The sequence below is a fragment of the Adiantum capillus-veneris genome, chromosome 20, assembly GCF_014529385.1.
Source record: "Adiantum capillus-veneris isolate H3 chromosome 20, ASM1452938v2, whole genome shotgun sequence".
Taxonomy (NCBI): domain Eukaryota; kingdom Viridiplantae; phylum Streptophyta; class Polypodiopsida; order Polypodiales; family Pteridaceae; genus Adiantum; species Adiantum capillus-veneris.
This window is the reverse complement of record NC_140950.1, coordinates 118351566-118359318: the sequence shown is the minus strand read 5'-3', so window position 1 is coordinate 118359318 and position 7753 is coordinate 118351566. Positions and strand designations below refer to the sequence as shown.

The 7753-nt window shown below is 44.6% G+C and overlaps 1 pseudogene; it reads left to right on the top strand.

Annotated features, from left to right (window-relative positions):
* The first annotated feature begins 4582 nt into the window (after nt 1-4582).
* LOC147433159 (uncharacterized) lies at nt 4583-5958 on the top strand (annotated as a pseudogene).
* The last annotated feature ends 1795 nt before the right edge of the window (nt 5959-7753 follow it).

Genomic DNA, 7753 nt, shown 5'->3' with positions numbered 1-7753 from the left:
CTGCACACCATATATGGTGAAGGCCACAATTGAGAATGAGAGAGATATAAGGACTGCGTTCTGTCAACGATAAACGTAAGAAGGATGCTCAAGGAACGTCCAAACATATAAGAGACGTCACCCAAAAAAGGCAGGGTAAAGTAGACGTTAATAATAAAAGAGTCCTCAAAATAGAGTGGCATGAGACGCAAGATTGATGTCCACAATACGAATAGCAAAAAGCTAAATCTTCTCGCAAAAGTTAACGCCAAAATAAGGAAAATGATTGCGGACGCTTCATGAAGAAGTAGGACGAAGAAAGCTGCGTCAAGCTCAATTGCAGTAAAAACACCGTAACTTTCTGCTGCGAACTCCGATTGACGCAAACCTAGAACTCAAATCAAAGAGTTTGAGGAGACGAACAAGTTTTGGTTATTGCGCTTTTCCCGTTTCTCCAAATTTTGAGTAGAACACCCCGAAAAATTGAGATGAAGTTCAGGGTGTCATCAATAAGAAAACATAATCAACAATTAGATAGATTAGCAATAAACTCCACATAAAACACTAATCATATTCTTCTTAACACAAAACAACCACAGTTAACAAGAATCAATGCTCAAAAATAAAATTTGTAGAAATTTTGAATCTTACGTGCAAATCGCATACACATACTATTTTGTCACCATGAATTGAATCGGTGCGTGATTGTTACCGCTCTGATACCATGTTGAGATATAGAGAGAAAGAGAGAGAGACGAGACAAGAGACACACCATATACGCTCCTAAAATATTGATTCATATTGAGGACAAGATACAAATATATAGGTGAGACCAAGTTGAGTAGAGTGAGCCATATATAGCTCCAACACCTATTTTCCCTCCTTTGGATCCCTACTGTGGCCTCATCTGCCAGCCTTACCAATATTCTAGCTTTCTCTCCCCTGGCACTTCCTCATATTAAATGATCAGTTTAACATGAGAAAATCATTTAGGAGAACTAGATATTAGTTATTATGACATCCTGCATATGATAGTCACTGATCAACTCACACAACACCCAACAAGTGATCATATTCCACAGTTCAAATCAACATTGCAATGCTTCATCAAAATATCAGTTCCATTACACCTAGATATCCCAAAGTTTGATTTCCTTATCTTTTCCACTTCCTCCCAAAAGAGTGAGCTTTTCTTCTAGGTTTTGATCCCCTTAACATCCAAGATAAACACCTTATTAGTCAATTTAAGAAGAACAAAAAGAACAATGCATGAATTGATGCAACCACATTGTATGAGGACGTAGTCTTGAGAGGAGGATGGGCGTTGATAGAAGTTTGAAGTTTGCCAACCCATGTATATATGGTGTGCTAGCTTTTTCCACTTTTGAGTGTGCTATGGTTGATTGTACAGTGCTAGAAAATGCTAATTTTTGATGGGTGCTCTTGGCTATGGTCTACAGCTCGCCATTTTGACCAAGTTTGCAAAGAATTCATGCACTTTAAGGTTGGCAAGGGTCCTTCTCAGGGTGAGAGCAAACTCTAAATGGCTAAATTTGGGGGCAATATTGATTGCCCATTATGGGCAATCAGTCTTTTTTGAAGGAGTACCATTCAAGTACGCCGCCACCTAAGAAGGGAAAGCAGGGGAGAAGGCCAGAATGAGGTATTGAAGAGGGGAGGTCTCTACAGAGTAGGGGAGCGCCATCAAAAAGTGACAGGCTAGGCCAATAGAAGGGGCTGGTCACTTCAACAATTTGTAGTGCACAAGGTGTGGTGCAGCCAACACAAAGAGAATTTGAAGTCGGAGCTCATCATTGACAGTGTGGCAGGTTCTCTATGGAACCTTAATGATTTCAATTTAGACCATGCACGGCATTTAGCTACAGGGAGCTTCATGGAGGGTGAAGTGCGCCAGTCCGGGCTACCATTATGAGAAGCTGAACTGGAGAGAACAGAGAAGGGGTGCTCATGCTTTTAAGGGCGTATTCAAAAGGTGGTGAAGGGGACTAGTCAAGGGAGAATCAAGGACGATCCTAGGGAAGGAGGCCACCGAGCTGGCCGAACAGCCGATCGGTGCTCTCAATATAGAACTGCAAGAGGGAAACATGAGGAGGTTAAGGGGTTTGTTGGAAATCAAAGCTGTACTGCCTTATAGGAGGGCAATTCATAAGGAGTATGGCATTCCATTAAGGCAATGATAATTCCATGCAGAAGCTGAAAATAGAGAAGAGGGGTGGCCGGTCACATATATAGGAGGGCAGAGTTGTAAGCTGAGGAGAGCCACGGGGTTGAATATAGAGGAAAAGGACCGCTCGGTGCCGTCGAGGAGAGCGGAGAGATGCAAGGTGGATAATGGTCTGCCCATGGTCGGGGAGAGGGGTGGCCAGAATTTTGTAAGAGCACTAAGAGGATGCCATTCAGAGTTGGAGCCACTCAACAAGAGAGGAGGCGAGGGTGGCCTTACTAAACAGGGTATGCTACTCATCATCCTCATCACCTGGTTATCAAGGCCATCTAAGGCATCCAATATAACACTAGCAAGGAAGAGAAGAGGTAGAGTTGACTATGCAACATCATGGGTAGTCAACGTAGACATATCAAGTGGAAGGGAAGGTCTTATGTTCAAGGTGTAAGTAAATAGAAAGATGAAGGGAGGGCTCAAGAAGAGGATGCAAGGGTGCTCCAAAAGCTCGCATATGGTAGATGCTATCATTGTATGTAGTTTCTTTGGTGAAATACTAAACTCTTACCAATACATACCTTGGATCTCTTGGCACCCTCTCCACCAAAAGTTGGCTTTTATAAAAGCAGAACTCAGACGATATATCATTAGAGAGATCACCTCAAAGGGCTTCTCAAGCCTAAGAAAACTCTTCTTCCAAGGGCTCCTTTGCAAGGGATATCCTAGAGGGTTTTTGATTAAAGTCTTTTGCTCAATCTCTTACCAGGAGATACCTTCTCTTTTAAGCAAAATTCCAAAAATCAAAAAAGTTCTCCCCATTATCTTTAAACTTCCTTTCTCACCAGAAACTCGAAAACTCAATCCTCCCCGAACCATTGGAAAACCTCTCCAGCTAGCATCATGCAGCCTTTCCCCCTCCCTTGCACATCTCGACAAACCCACCCTTTGTTGGAATAATGGCCCTAATTTAAGCTCTATCCTAACTGAGCCTTAAAACCGCATTGAAGAGCATCTCTTTCCCTTTATATTTTACCCTACCCTAACACCCATTTTTGTGTTTTGCAGGAATACGCCCAAAGATTTCACATACTTGGGCAACCCCTTCTTGGCCTTTTCCTCTCCCCCTTTCTCCTGGTATTTTTTGAGCCTCCCTCGACAAGGAACCTTGACATACCTCGGTTCATTGTGCTCCCTTCTTTGCGTTGATCTCATGATGTAAAGAAAACCCCCATACCACCAACTACCCTCTACCCTTTACCATTAAAAGTTTTCTGCTATAACATCTTGATGTAAGATAACCGCTTACCACCTACCTGCATTGCACTATAAGTGTTTTTTGCCCAAACATTGTGATATGGTAATATTGTCCTACCTCTCTCTCTCTCTCTCTCTCTCTCTCTCTCTCTCTCTCTCTCTCTCTCTCTCAAACCCCCCATCTCCCTATATTACACATGCTAACCCACACCCTCGTAGTCTCCCCTTACTCTACTTTGCTCTACCTGCAATACACTTGAACCCTTGAAAAACCACACTGCCTTTAACTTAACGGTCTCCCACTCTTTCACTTGCTCACTTGCAATACAAGATAAACGGTAATAAATTTTGCCCACTCCACCGCAGCCTCCCCTCACTCCCCTTCGCTCTAGTTGCAATACACTAGAACCCTTGAAAAGCCACACTGCCTTTCACTTAACGGTCTCCCCCTCTCTCACTTGCTCACTTGCAATACAATCAAACCAAGCTACCTTCAACATCAACGGTAATAGATTTTACCCTCAAAAAAAAATAAAAAAATTCCCACATATTTTTTCTCGATCCCCCCTACCCGGTTTCCCCTTCTTTTGTGGGGGGGAGGCCTCTCCCTTAATACTAGCCTATGCCCTCACCCCCTTCCCCTTAACCTCTCTACAAATCTTCTAAATTACAAACCACTTTTGACACTATTTCCCAAACAAACTTTTGCCCCCCCCCCCCCCCCCCCCCCCCCCCCCCCACCTTGGCATTCCCCAACCCACCTCCTATATAAACTCCCCCTCCCTCTTTTGAACTCCCTTTTAAACCTACTACCACCTCCTACCACTGATGAGCTCCTCACGGAGTGAAACGCGTTTGGTCAACCTCTCTCAACCCTTAACCTAACCCCAGCCTTAAAGCCTTAAACCCTTTTTCCCTTATGCTTAAGTTCAAGTGCTACGCACGCTTGGCATAATTTTACAATCGATGCCAACAAGATCCTTAGAGTGATAGGAATGCTCAAGCTCTACAATTTATGTGAATGCTTAACGATGTGGGCGAGCTATTAAGAGGTAGTATTTTGTTCTACCCTTTTTTCTTCTCAGTGTTTTGGTGCCCCCCACAATGGATCGATCTCCAGCCCTCATTTTACAATTTCCTTTACGCTATATGTGGTCTGATAGGGCTATGGCTACAAGCAGGTTCTTCACAGGTGCCCAGCACGAGGCATGGTTTTTCCTTGTGGAGAACAATTTTGCTCAATTGGAGCTTTATGATGACGGGTTGCAAGCCGATTATGCATGGCAAGGGCTTCTTTATGATGCATGCTACCTTTATTCCATCCATGCTAACTGAGGAAAAACAATGGAGTTGGCAAAGAATGAAAAGGGCTCTTTTTCTAGCTTTCTTTGATCCTCCCAAGTGGTTTTGTTCCATTGAGAATGGTTCTCAACTCATTGAGTCTTAGAGAGATCTTCAGGCACAGTATTGGGAGAGCTTGGAGACCTCGGCATCTCAGGTATGCTTTCCCCATGATGGGCTTGGTAAGTTGATATGCATAGTGGAGTAGTGACACTTGATGGTGAGGGTTTTGAGAGTAACGAAGAATTTACATCTTCATGCAGTGATGGTGGGGAGAGCTTTGATGACGAGTTAAGGTCTTTTGTTGTTGCCGAGCTTAAAGACAAGGAGGCAATTCATCAAAATTAGAGAGCCTTGCAAGTCAAAGCCGAGTTTGAAGTGAATGACAGTGAGACAAAGAGCATTTGTGACCTATCATCAGGTGGAAATGACATGGAAGTTATGCATGACGAGGAAAATGGTTTAATTGTTTCAAAAAATATGTATAATGTGGTGTATGAGGATACTTGGATCTTAAGTCATACAAGAGGGAGGGCAAGGCCTTGCCTCCCATGAGGAGTGTGGGCAACCGGTGGCAGGGAAGAGTGAGAATGCTTCAGTTGAAGAGGTTATGAATTTTTGTGATGAGGAGAATGTATGTGAATAAGTGGTACAAGTTGGGGGTTTATTTGATGGTGCAGTTGATGATATTGGTTCTTTTGATAACCTCATGCCTCAAGCAGGTGATGGTGTATCCTTCTCTTTTTCCTTTGATACTAGCATGCCAGAAGCTGGAAGATGTAACTTTTGAGTTTTTTAATCGTTTTCTTGATGAAGAAATGCCTCCAGAGAAAATTATGGGTGCTTCACTGAAAGATGATGCTTGTGCACATGCCTCCAATGTGTTTAAGGGATTTGTATGCCATTTTGTAGGGATGTATGCTTTCCAATGCCTTTTCGGGGCTACTTTTGTTACTCATCATGATGCTACAAATGTTTTCAAGCCTTTCGAGCGCCATAGGACCTATGTTGCCCCGAATATAGGTTTTTGTGCAAGGGATAACAAAGAAGGAAATTTTATGATGCACATGCGAGTTTATGGCAAAGTCATTGATGGTTCGTTTGGTGCAAGGTTGGTGTGTGGCCACCTAAGAAGGGAAAGCGAGGGGGAAGGCCAGCTTGAGGTAGTGAAGAGGGGAGGTCTCTGCAGACTGGGGGAGTAGAGAGTACATAGTAGCGCCATCAAAAATTGACAGGCTAGGGCAATAGAAGGGGCTGGTCACTTCAACAATTGGGTAGTGCACAAGACGTAGCGCAACCAACACCAAGAGACTTTGAAGTTGGAGCTCATCATTCAGAGTGTGGCAGGTGCTCTATGGAACCTTAATGATTTCAATTTAGGCCATGCACGGCATTTAGCTACAGGGAGCTTCATGGAGGATGAAGGGCGCCAGTCCGAGCTACCATTATGAGAAGTCGAACTCGAGAGAACAGAGAAGGGGAGCTCATGCTTTTGAGGGCATATTCAAAAGGTGGTGAAGGGGACTAGTCAAGGTAGAATCAAGGCCGGACAACCAATCCGTGCTCTCAATATAGCATTGCAAGAGGGCAACATGAGGAGGTTGAGGGGTTTGTTGGAAATCAAAGTTGTACTGCCTTAGAGGAGGGCAACTCATAAGGATTTGGGCATGCCATTTGGGCGATAATAATGCCATGCAAAAGCTGGAAAGAGAGAAGAGGGGTGGTCGGTCATAGCGACAAGAGGGGAGAGTCAGAAGCTGAGGAGAGCCGCTAGGTCGAATATAGAGAAAAAGGACCACTCGGTTCCGTCGAGGAGAGCAGAGAGTTGCAAGGTGGAGGGTGGTCTGCCCATGGTCGGTGGCCGCAAACAAAGAGAGTTGATAAGAGAGGGGTGGCTAGGATTTTGTAAGAGCACCAGGAGGATGCCATTCAGAGTTCGGGTCGCTCAGACAAGAGAGCAGGCAAGGGTGGCCATACTAAACAGGGGCTGCTACTCGTCATCCTCATCACCTGGTTATCAAGGCCATCTGAGGCATCCAATACAACACTAGCAAGGAAGAGAAGAGGTAGAGTTGACAGTGCAACATGTTGGGGTAGTCAACGCAGACAGATCAAGTGGAAGGGAAGGTCTCATGTTCAAGGTGTAAGTAAAGAGAAAGAGGAAAGGCCAATCGAGTGCAGGGCTCAAGAAGAGGACGCAAGGGTGCTCCAAAAGCTCGCATATGGTAGATGCCATCATTGTATCTAGTTTCTTTGGTGATTTATGTTTTTGTTTGGCTCAAAAACCCTTACTTACATCCAGGAGATGCGAACAATATCCATAGAGTGATAGGAATGCTCGAGCTCTACAATATATGCGAATGCTTAACGATATGGGGGAGCTATTAACATGCAGTATTTTGTTCTACCCTTTTTTCTTGTCGGCATTTTGGTGCCCCCCATAGAGGATCGAACTCCAAACCTTCAGTGTACAAATTCCTTTACGCCTCATGTGGTATAGGGCTATGGCTACAAGCAGGTTCTTCATAGGTGCCCAACATGAAGATATTGTGGCATGGTTTTTCCTTGTGGCATATTCAAAAGGTGGTGAAGGGGACTAGTCAAAGTGGAATCAAGGCGGAGCCTAGGGAAGGAGGCCACCAAGAGGGTCGGACAGCTGATCGGTGGTCTGAAAATAGCACTGCAAGAGGGCAACGTGAGTAGGTTGAGGGGCTTGTTAATAATCAACGTTGTACTGTCTTATAGGAGGGCAACTCATAAGGATTTGGGCATGCCATTCAGACGATGATAATGCCATGCAGAAGCTAGAAAGAGAGAAGAGGGGTGGTGTCAGGACACGGGTCCTGTACCCTAAGAACTAGGCTAGGCAAGGACTACGGCCACGGGCACGCTAGGTAATGTGGACAGGGAATCCATCTAGGACAAGGGGCTAGGAGCCCACCCTATAAAGGGAGGTTGGGAGGAGGATCTACCAGAGCCTAGTTGCCTAGTTTCTTA